Genomic DNA, 12,317 nt, shown 5'->3' with positions numbered 1-12,317 from the left:
GTCCTTCCAGGTGCTGGCATGTATACAGAGAACATACTCACCAAGGGATCTTGTGCATCTAGGTGACTTGCTGTGAAATCATGCCAAGGCTGATAAACATCACATAATTTTACCTCTTTTGTTACCTCACTTTCCTTTTCCTTTCTCTCTTACCATCCTGGCTAGAATCACTAAAATAAAGGATTAGGTCCTTAAATCTTGCCTTTTGCTTTCCTTTCTAAGAATAAGATCTTCATATAATCTTTAGAAAAAATCCTACATGGTAGGTATTATGGTTTCACCCATTGTAGAGACAGGAAAATGGAAACATAATAAAATAAAGTAACTTAATAGAAGTTAACATAGACAGTCAACAGCAGACTGTAATATCAGTTTGAGTCCAGAGTATATGCTCTATTTTTCTTTTTTTTCTTCTTCTTTTTTTCTTCAGTCTCTGTGGAGACTGTCAAAAATGGCCAATACCGACTATATTGTAAGTCGTCTCGGCGGGGTAGTGGGAAAATTTCCAATTAGCAATAATCGCGCTTTGGATAAACTTCCTGGCCACAACACTGCCACTGTGCAAGGCTAGTATATGCTCTTAAACCACCACAGCATGATGGTCTGGATCAGGAAGCCAGCTCGGAGTCAAAGCTTTATGACAGCTTCAACTCCATAGTCACAAAGAATGTTTTGGTAAGAGCAGGAGGGGATGAAGAAATAACACTTAAGATAGTTTTCTTGGCTCCTGAACAATGCCATAGACAATGTGGCAATTAACAACGCCACATTTAATCTACTATTTAATTGAAATATTATTGCCAATATTAGTGTGTGCTAACTCACCGCTCCCATAGCTATATAGCAGGGAAGTAGAATTCTTAATACTGTCATGGCCAGAATCTTTTCAGGAAGCAAGGTGAGTAAATATATTCTTCTTCTGAACAAACCTCTGGAAGAAATTCTGCATACATCTGTATATTGCCTCAGTAACTTAGGGCAAAGTATACTTCAACTTTAAATAGTAAATCCAGCCACAATGGAGGACTAAACATTTGTTAGTGATCCTTTCCATCAATGTTTAACTATATTTCTTTTAATACTTAAACTTCCCTTTTAAAAATCAAACGTAATAAATCCTCAAGTTAACATGGTATTGGATTCCCATTAACCAAACCTAAAAAGCAGTTATCATAATAAAATTATAAAGCATGGAAATAGATACTTGATTGTGAAAGTATAAAATTTATATTTGCTTCCTGTGGTTTACAGCTTGAAATGTCAACATTAAAAAGTTGGGAGATCTAAGCATTTGTTCCTAATAATATTTTCTCACTCATATACAATAATAAATCTGGCAACCTACTTATTATTGGAGAATGGACTATGGTCCACCTCAAGTACATGTAAACCATTCCATTCATTCCAAAAAATCAATTATAGTTCCTTCAGGAAATTGTGAGGGAGTCTCAAAACCAAGTTGCATTTTTTTTGAGTTCCAACTCCAAACTCCATGTTCTTCAGTCCCATAAGCTAAATATTATTCTTTGAATCCTCAACCCTCTACGTTCCACATTCAGAACATCAGATTTTTACCAGTTCTTTCTTTATAATATTTTCTCAATTTTAATATTTTTTCCATTCTCATAGCTTCAAAGCTGCACACACAGTATTTTCAGGTTATAATTCAACCAGTATGGGCCTGCACATTGTGGAAACCGTGCAACAGTTTAGGGAGAAACATTTCCATGAATTACAGGCTGCATTACATCACTCCCCCTCAGTTGTGATGCGATTCACATTCTCCCACAATCACAATTGTCCATTTGATCAAGAACATCTCTTCACATCCAACTGGCTTAATCAAATTTTTAAATTGTTTTCACATGGTCTCCATTCTATTTAAAAATGCTACACTTCTGTTGATCTTCAGTATCTATCATCCAAATTCTTCAATAAATAGTGAAATTTGCAGACCGAATAATGCCAATGTTACATTTATTTGAGTGTTTCCTTTTGGAATATAATTTTGGGTTTTCTTTACTATACTTTAAAAAAAATTCTACCAAATTATAATAAGCACAATGTATTAATATTAGATAGAACTGTAGGTATACTTTAAAAAATCCTATAAAATTACAAAATTATAATAAGCCCATGTATTAACAGTAGACAGGATTCTCTAATGAAACAGAACTAACGGCGTGTGTGTGTTTGTGTGTGTGTGTGTGTGTGTGTGTGTAGACAGAGGGAGTCAGAGATTGACAATTTAGCATTGCATACCGTATTTACTGAAGATATTACACTTGTAAAAAATTGAAGATTTGTGGCAATCCTACAACAAGCTAGTATATCAGCACAATTCTTTTCAGCAGCATGTTCTCACTTCATATCTCTGTGTCATATATTAATGTCTTGCAATATTTCAAATTTTCTCATTATTATTATTATATCTTTTAATATCACTTGGAAATTGTCCCCTCCAAATCTCACATTGAACTTGGATCCCTGATGTTGGAGATGTGGCCTAGAAGGAGGTCTTCGGGTTCTGGGCACAGATCCTTCATGAATGGCTTGGTGCCTTAATGAGTGAGCTCTCGCTCTATTACCACACATACGAGCTGGCTGTCTAAAAAGATCTAGCACCCTCTCTCACCATGTGACACACCTGCCCTCCCTTTGTTTTCTGCCATGATTAGAAGCTTCCTGAGGCCTGCACAAGAAGGAGATGCTGGTGCCATGCTTCTTGTACAGTCTGCAGAACCATGAGCCAAATAAAACTCTTACCTTCCTACATGACCCAGCTTTAATTTTTCCTTTATAGTAACATGAAACAAAAATATATTTTGTGGTGATCTGTGAGCAATGACCTTTGATGTTAGTATTGTAATTGTTTGGGGGTACCACAGATCACAACCATACAAGAGGGTAAACTGAATGAATAAATATGTTTGTTTGGACTGCTTCATCAGCTGGCCATTGCTCTGTCTCTCTCCCTCTCCTTGGGCCTTCCTACTCTCTGAGACACACAGTATTGGAATTAGGCCAACAATGGCCTCTAAATGTTGAAGTGAAGAGTCACACAACTCTCACTTTAAATTAAAAAAAAAAAACAGAGATTATTAAACTTAATGAGGAATTATGTCACAGGCAGAGACAGGCTAAAAGCTAGGCCTCTTAGAGCAAACAGCCAAGTTGTAAATATGAAGGAAAAGTTTTCAAGGAAATTAAAAGAGATAAACATGAATGATAAGAAAGCAGAGGGCCGGGCGGGGTGGCTCACACCTGCGATCCCAGCACTTAGGGAGGCCGAGGCTGGTGAATTACGAGGTCAAGAGATCCAGACCATTCTGATCAACATGGTGAAACCCCCATCTCTACTAAAGATACAAAAAATTAGCTGGGCATGGTGGCGTGTGCCTGTAATCCCAGCTACTCAGGAGGCTGAGGCAGGAGAATTGCCTGAACCCAGGAGGCGGAGGTTGCGGTGAGCCGAGATCGCACCATTGCACTCCAGCCTGGGTAACAAGAGCAAAACTCCGTCTCGAAAAGAAAAGAAAGCAGAGCAGCCTTATTGCTGATATGAAGAAAGATGTGGTAATTTGGATAGATCAGTGACGCCACAACATTCTCTTGAGCCAAAGCCTAATTCAGAGCAAAATCCTAACTCTCTTCAATTCTACGTAGTCTGGCCAGTGAGGAAACTGCAGAAGAAAAGTTTTAAGCTAGCAGAAGTTGATGAATGAGGAAACAAGTCATCTCCAGAACTTAAAAGTGAAAAACGAAGCAGCAATTGCTGATGAAAAGCTGCAGCCAGTTATTTAGAATATCTAGCTAAGATCATTGACAAACGTGGCTGCATCAGCAAGAGTTCCAATGCAGACGAAATAGCGTTCTGTTGGAAGAAGATGTCATCTAGGACTTTAATAGCTAGAGAGGAAAAAGTGTGGCCTGGCTTCAAAGCTTTAAAATACAGGCTGACTGTCTTGATCGGGGCTAATGCAGATAGAAACTTTAAGTTGAAGCTGATGCTCATTTACCGTTTTGATAGTCATAAGGCCCCCCCCCTTTTTTTTTAATTGAGACGGAGTTTCGCTCTTGTTACCCAGGCTGGAGTGCAATGGCTCGATCTTGGCTCACCACAACCTCTGCCTCCTGGGTTCAGGCAATTCTCCTGCCTCAGCCTCCTGAGTAGCTGGGATTACAGGCACATGCCACCATGCCCAGCTAATTTTTTGTATATATATATATATATATTTTCGTAGAGACGGGGTTTCCCCATGTTGACCAGGATGGTCTTGATCTCTTGACCTCATGATCCACCCGCTTCGGCCTCACAAAGTGCTGGGATTACAGGCGTGAGCCACCGTGCCCTGCCAAGGCCCTTAAGAATCATGCTAAATCTACTCTGTCTGTTCTCTATAAATGAAACTACAAAGGTTGGATGACAGCATATGTGTTTATAGCATGGTTTGCTGAATATTTTAAGCCCACTATTGAGAGCTACTGCTCAGAAAAAGAAAAAGATTCTTTTAAAAATATTAGTGTGCATTGATAATATACCTAGTCACCCAAGAGCTCTGATGAGATGTAAAAAAAAAAAAAGAATAGTATTTTCACTCCTGCTAACACAGAATCCTTTCTGCAGCTTACAAATCAAGGAGTAATGTGGACTTTCAACTCTTATTATTTAAGAAATATATTTTTGGAAGCTATAATTGTCATAGACGGTGGTTGCTGTATTGGATCTGGGCAAAATAAATTAAAAACTTTCTGGAATGGATTTAATGGATTCACAATTCTTGAAACCATTAAGAATATTCATAATCGATGGGAGGAGGTCAAAAATATCAATATTTACTGGAGTTTGAAAAAAGTTTATTCCAACCCTCATAGATGACTTTGAGACATTCAAAACTTCAGTGGAGGAGGTAACTGCAGATATGGTGGAAATAGCAGGAGAACTGAATTAGTAGTGGAGCCTGAAATGGAACTAAATTACTTCAATCTCATGATGAAACTTGAACAAATGAGGAATTGTTTCTTACAGATGCGCAAAGAACATTGTTTCTCAAGATAGAATCTACTCCTGCTGAAGAAGCTGTGAACATCATAGAAATGACAACAAAATATTTAAAATAGTACACCAATTTAGTTGCCAAAACAGTAGACTGGGTTTGATAGAACTGACTCCATGAAAGAAGATTTACTGCAGGTAAAATGCTCTCAAACTGCATTATATACAACTAAGAAATCATTTGCGAAAGAAAGAGTCTGTCAATGTGGCATATTTCACAATTGTCTTATTTTTCCGAAATTGCTACAGCTACCCGACCTTCAGAAACCATCACCGTGATCAGTCAGCAGATATCAATATTAAACAAGACCCTCCACCAGCAAAAGGTCTCAGCTCACTGAAGGCTTGGATGATCTTCAGCGTCCTTTAGAGTTTTTCAATTAGTGTGTGTAGATTACCGTTTTAGATCAAAGCTTTTAGATACACACTTAACATACTACAGAATAGTGTGAAAATTAACGTTTGAATGCATTGGGAAATAAGCGAAATTGTGTGGCTGACTTTATTGTGATATTCCCTTTACTGCTGTGGTCTGGAACCAAATCTGCAATATCTCTGAGTATGCCTGTATAAGGAATTGGATTGCGTGATTATGCAGGCTGGAGAATCCAAAATCTGCTGTGCGCTCATCAGGCTGCAAACCCAGAGACTCAGTGGTGCACATGAAGTCTAAGGGCAGTGTGCTGGAGAACTTTCTCTTGCTCAAAGACGCTAAGTCTTTTAATTCTACTCAGGCTATCTATTGATTGAATAAGGCTAAGCCACATTATAAAGGATAAGATTTTACTCAAATTTCACTGGTTTAAAGGTTAATCTCATCTGAAACACCCTCCAAGTTGACACATAAAAATTAACCATCACACATAATAAATGTGCCTGTGACTGAAGTAGCAGTAGACAGCACTCATGCTCCGTTTGACAGTGAATAGTTACCATCTCTGTGTTGCAGGTGTTTGAGAAATAAATTAGGCTGGCAAAAATAATTTTGCATGGCATAAAAAAATTTTTGCATGGGTTGATAAAAATTAATCTTTATGATTTTTTATATGCTACCTCCTCAGAAATCAATGGGACTCACAAAAATAATATATGTTGCAAAACAACATCCCAGTTTCTTAGGCTCAATGTGACATTTTTAGTAACTGTAATTTGCAATTAAGGTATAGAAGAGACTTAGAATAGAGCGAGATTGCTTAGGATTAAATCCTCATCTGATGTATCAGAAGCTGGGTTATTGTCGGCAAGGCACCTAATCTCTCTGTTCCTCAATTTTCTCAGCTATAAAATAATCTTAATAGAACCATTTTCATGGGTAGTTAGAAGAATTAAACAAATATTTGTAAAGTGCTTAGAAGAGCACCTGGCTATTAATAAATGCTATACGTGTTTGTTTTAATTAAGAAGAAATAAATAAAATAATTGCCCCACCTTAAGCAGGGGTCTTTTCATCTGCTATGAACAGACCTTGAAGAAATGCAAAATCAGAGTGACCATTTTAACTGATAAAATTTTTCAAATTAACTTAAACTTTTTACTTAACTAAAGAACAATGAGCTTGAAAGTGTTTGGATAATGTATTTTCTTCAGTTGTTAGACTTGTCTGTATGAGTAGGATAATGGTAGTTCTCCCTAGTAGAGAAATAAAGTTGCCTGTGTCTTTAAGACACACGAGTTCACAAACAATAAGCAGACAGTTTAATCTCTTTGGTAAGAAAAGAGTCAGCACGTTAGAGGAAGTGGAATTCGGTGGGAATTAATTTAGTTGTTTGGCCTTGTGAACACAAAATAAGTTATTAACTTTTTTTTTTTTTTTTTCAGTTTCCACCTGGTAGATGTCATGATACACAAGCCCATATCCATGGAAAATATTCCTGAAGAAGGGGTGGTGGTAAAGTTGGGTAATTTCTTCTTTTGCTGTGTTTGATACAGTATTGGATTCTGATATTCAATCTCCGGTTTACCAAAGACCATGCGTAACATTTACGTGCCCTGGGATGGGTAATAAGTCAGGTCATTTCCAATCATTTAGTCTAGTAATTATACTATGCTGCCATAAGAACTTTCAGATGGTTTAAACATTTGAAATTTTTTTCTAGATTTTTAATATCATTAAAGCAACTCCTACAGATAAATCAGATCAACTGTGCTGGGTCAAAAGACAAGAAAACACACTATTAGTCTCCTGAGGCTTAGGTGGGCAAGCACAAGTTGATTAACCAAGAAAAAGTATGTGGTTTTGATATTGCAGTTACATTCAACCTCTGTTTGGTTGGCAATAGATGTTGATGTTCATTTCTAATTTCTGACTGGCTCTTCAGCTCCTGTGCTGCAAGAAATTGGGTCAAAATGACCCAGAAGAGTAAAAACCTTACAGTGAAGAAGGCCAGCATTTCCACAAAAACATGTCCTCATCATGTTTATATCAGAAACTTTGGGCCTGATTTCATACCAAGCAGAGAATTTAGGGATCTCTCAATACACAGAAATAATGAGAAAAGATCACAAGAGCATGATGTTACAGTTGAAGAACGTTATTTTTTAACTGTAGTGAAATAAAAATGCAAAGAAGCTACCCTTTCATGCTCACGAGCTAGGGGGAGGGTGTCGTAACCCTGATATTTCCTTAGATAAGCATCCTATGTCCCTGGGAATGTGAAGATGGTTCAAACAATAGACAACGGGGGTTTTTGCCCTGCAATTTTCTCTTCCTGTGGTGTCCTTGTCTGTCTTTGGCAGCAGGATAAGGAGGGTTATGTGAAATTAGTTTGGAAGTGTTCCCACCGTCAAGTTTTTAGAAGAGTTTGAGAAATAGTGGCATTGTTTCTTCTTTAAGCGTTTGGTAGAATTTGGCAATGAACCTATCAGGTCCTAGCTTTTCCTCATTGTAAGGTGTTGGATTATTGCTATGATATTCTTATTCTGATTGGTCTTTCTGACTTGCCTGTTTTGTCATGATTCAGCCTTATGTTGTATATTTCAGAATTTGTCTATTTCTTCCAGTTTACTCAATTCACAAGTGTATAATTGTCCACAGTAGTATTTTCTGATCCTTTGTATTTACATGGTATCGCTTGCAACATCTCCTCTTTCATTTGTAATCTTATTTGAGTCTTCTTTATTTCTTGGTTAATCTTGTTAAAGGTTTGGTAATTTTGTTTGCTTTTTCAAAAAATCACCCAAGTTTTATTGATTTTTGGTGTTTCTAGTTTGTATTTTATTTTTTGTTTGTTTGTTTTTGTTTTTGTTTTTGTTTTGAGACCGAGTTTTGCTCTTGTTACCCAGGCTGAAGTGCAATGGCGAGATTTCGGCTCACCACAACCTCCGCCTCCTGGGTTCAGGCAATTCTCCTGCCTCAGCCTCCTGCGTAGCTGGGATTACGGGCACGCGCCACCATGCCCAGCTAAATTTTTTTTTTTTTTTTTTTTTTTTTTTTTTTGTATTTTTAGTAGAGACAGGGTTTCACCATGTTGACCAGGATCGTCTCGATATCTTGACCTCGTGATCCACCCGCCTCAGCCTCCCAAAGTGCTGGGATTACAGGCTTGAGCCACTGCACCCGGCTGTGTGATTTTTAATATTTCCTTCTTCTGTTGAATTTAGGCTTAGTTTCTTCTTCTTTTTCTAGTTATTTTGGTTATAAAGTTAGGTTGTTTATTTGAGATATTTCTATTTTCTTAGTGTGGGCATTTATTGCGTTCTAGAACCCCCCACAGATACCAAAATTTGTGAAGCTCAAGTTCCTTATATTAAACGGCATAGCATTTGCAGAGAACCTATGCACATCCTCCAATGTAATTTAAATCATCTCTAGACTATTTATAATACTTGATAGAATGTAACTGCTATGTAGTTGTTAAACTGTCCTATTTTTATTGTTTTTTTTTTAATTTTTTTCCCCCAAATATTTTAAATCCACACTTGGTTGAATTTGTAGATGTGGAACCCATGGGTATGGGGTGCTGATAATATTCCTGTCGTGATATTGATTTTTGACTCTTTTGTGATTCTTTTCTTCTATTCTTCCTTTGTGAATTAGATGATTTTTCCCTAATGTTTTGCTTTGATTTATCTGTCTTTTGTATCTACTGCATTTTTTTCTTTGTGGTTACTATAAAAAGTATACAAAACATCTTATAATTAAAACAACTTCAACTGGATACAAAAATTTTGCATTTTAACCTCTCTTCTCTCATATTTTGTTACTGTTGTAACAATTTTTGTCTTTTATATATTGTGCACCTATTAACAAACTATTGTAGCTGTGATTATTTTTAATGCTTTTGTCTTTTGACTTTTATGCTAGAGTTAAAAGTGATTTATGCACTACCATTACAGTATTAGAGTATTATGCATTTGGCTAGATTCTAACCTTTATGGTAATTTTTTGAGGTTTTGTTTTGTTTTGTTTTCATGTTGTTAGTTAGCAGGAGATGTCCTGGAATCTAGGTCCATGGGAGAGACACCTGAAATGGTTTGGCTGTGTCCCCACCCAAATCTCAACTTGAATTGTACTCCCATAATTCCCATGTGTTGTGTAAGGGAGCCAGTGATAGATAATATGAATTATGGGGACAGTTTCCTTTATACTGTTCTTGTGGTGGTAAATAAGTTTCAAGAGATCTGATGGTTTTATTAGGGGTTTCCATTTTTGCATCTTCCTCATTTGACCTTGCCACCAGCATGTAAGAAGTGCCATTTGCCTACCACCGTGATTCTGAGGCATTCCCAGCCACGTGAAACTGTAAATCTAATTAAACCTCTTTTTCTTTCCAGTTTCAGGTATGTCTTCAGCAGCAGCACGAAAACAGACTAGTATAGTAAATTGGTACTGGTAGAGTTACGCTTTGATGAAAAGATTCCTGAAAATGTGGAAACAACTTTGGAACTGGGTAACAGGCAGATGTTGGAACAGTTTGAAGGGCTCAGAAGAAGACAGGAAAATGTGGCAAAGTCAAAAGCCTGATAGAATATGGACAATAAGGTACAGGCTGAGGTGGTCTCAGATGGAGATGAGGAATTTGCTGGAAATTGGAGCAAAGGTAACTCTTGTTAAGTTCTAACAAAGGGACTAATGGCATTTTTCCCATCTTAGAGATCTGTAGAACTTTGAACTTAACAGAGATTATTTAAGGTATCTGGCGGAAGAAATTTCTAAGCATCAAAGCATTCAAGTGACTTGGATGTTGTTAAAGACATTTAATTTTATAAGGGAAGTGGAGCATAAACATTTTGAAAATTTGCAGCCCGACAATGTGATAGAAAAGAAAATCCCATTTTCTGAGGAAAAATTTAAGCTGGCTACAGAAATTTGCATTAAGTAACAAGGAGCTAAATGTTAATCACCAAGACAAAGGGGAAAATGTCTCCAGAGCATGTCAGAGGTCTTCATGGCAGCCCCTCCCATCACAGGTCTGGAGGCCTAGGAGAATATGGTTTCATGGGCTGAGCCCAGAATCCCCTTGCTATGTACTGTCTAGGGACTTGATGCCATGTGTCACAGCTGCTCCAGCTGTGGCTGAAAGGGGCTGATGTAGAGCTTGCCCCAAGTCTTAGCAGCTTCTATGTGGCGGTGAGCCTGTGCGTGCACAGAAGTCAAGAACTGGGAAGGGGAACCTCTGCTTAAGATTTCAGAAGATGTAGGGAAATGCCTGGATCTCCAGGCAGAAGTCTGCTGTAGGGGGTGGGATGCTCAAGGAGAACATTGGCTAGGGCAGTGTAGAAGGGAATTGGGATTGGAGTCCCCACACAGAGACCCTACTGGGACACCATCTAGTGAGCCATAAGAAGAGATTACTGTTCACCAGACACCAGAATGTTAAATCGGCCAGACCCCAGAATGGTAGATCTACCGTCAGCTTTCAACATTTGCTTGGAAAAGCAGCGGATGCTCAGTGCTAGCCCATGAAAGCAGCTGGGAGGAAGGCCGTATCCTGCAAAGTCACAGTGGTGCAGCTGTCCAAGACCACAGGAACCCATCTCTGGCATCAGCATGACCTGGATGTGAGACCTGGGGTTGAAGGAGATCATGTTGGAGCTGTAAAATTTGACTGCCCCACTGGATTTTGGACTTGCATGGGCCCTGTAGCCCCATTTTTTGGCTAATTTCTCCAATCTGAAATGATTGTATTTACCCAATGCCTGTACTCCAATTGTATCTAGGAAGTAATCAGCTTGCTTTTGATTTTACAGGCTCATAGGTGGAAGAGACTTGCCTTGTCTCAGATGAGACTTTGGATTGTGGACTTTTTAGTTAATGCTGAAATTAGTTAAGATTTTGTAAGAGTATTGGGAAGGCATAATTGGTTTTGAAATGTGAGGACAAGAGATTTGGAGGGGCCAGAGGCAGAATGATATGGTTTGGCTGTATCCCCATCCACATCTCAACTTGAATTGTACTCCCAGAATTCTCACATGCTGTGGGCAGACCCAGTGGGAAATAATTTGAATCATGGAGCCCGCTTCCCCCATGCTGTTCTCATGTCAATGAATGAGTTTCACAAGATCTGATGGTTTTATCAGAGGTTTCTGCTTTTGCTTCCTCTTCATTTTCCTTTGCCACTGCCATGTAAGAAGCTTTTACCTTCTGCGATAATTCTGAAGCCTCCCCAGCCCCGTGGAACTGTAAGTCCCATTAAACCTCTTTTTTTCCCAGTCTCGGGTATGTCTTTACCAGCAGCATGAAAACAGACTAATACAGTACTGTAGCGAGTTACCAAGGGAGAAAGACTAGAAGAAATCACTTGACCCCAAGAGGCAAAGTTTGCAATGAGTTGAGATTGGGCCAGTGCACTACAGCCTGCGTGACAGAGAGAGACTCCATCAAAAAAAAAAAAAAAAAAAAATGTCTCCTAACAGTAAAACCATCAATGGTCACCAGAGATTAGAAAGAAAGAGGGGATGGAAGGATAAACAGACAGAGTGCAGAGCATTTCCAGAGCAGTCAAAACACTCTGTATGTCTCAGATAGTGGATATCATTGTCCATTTGTTTTGCTGAAAGATCAAGTGAGATGAGGGCTAAAAATTTCCTTTGAATGTTACAGTGTGAAATCACCATTGACCTGACCAAGAGCTCTTGTATTGAAGATACTCAATTAGAAAAAACTTAGGAGTGAATAGGTAGTGCAGAAATGGAAAGAAAATGTATAGACAGCACTTTCAAGACAATAAGGGGAAAAAGGAAGCAAGTGAAGAGAGGATTCATTTTTTTTTAAGGTAAGTTTAGAAAGAAGGAATAATTCAAGTTTATTTAAAAGTCAGAG

The 12,317-nt window shown here is 38.2% G+C and overlaps 1 non-coding gene across 1 annotated transcript; it reads right to left on the bottom strand.

Moving 5' to 3' along the window:
• Window positions 1-430: 430 nt before the first annotated feature.
• Window positions 431-569, bottom strand: LOC118150040 (U4 spliceosomal RNA). The gene has a single exon (XR_004737801.1). It is a non-coding gene; the product is annotated as a U4 spliceosomal RNA (small nuclear RNA).
• Window positions 570-12,317: the final 11,748 nt, after the last annotated feature.

Source organism: Callithrix jacchus, chromosome 21 (assembly GCF_049354715.1).
Source record: "Callithrix jacchus isolate 240 chromosome 21, calJac240_pri, whole genome shotgun sequence".
In the NCBI taxonomy this organism is placed as follows: domain Eukaryota; kingdom Metazoa; phylum Chordata; class Mammalia; order Primates; family Cebidae; genus Callithrix; species Callithrix jacchus.
This window is presented reverse-complemented; position numbering and strand designations above follow the sequence as displayed.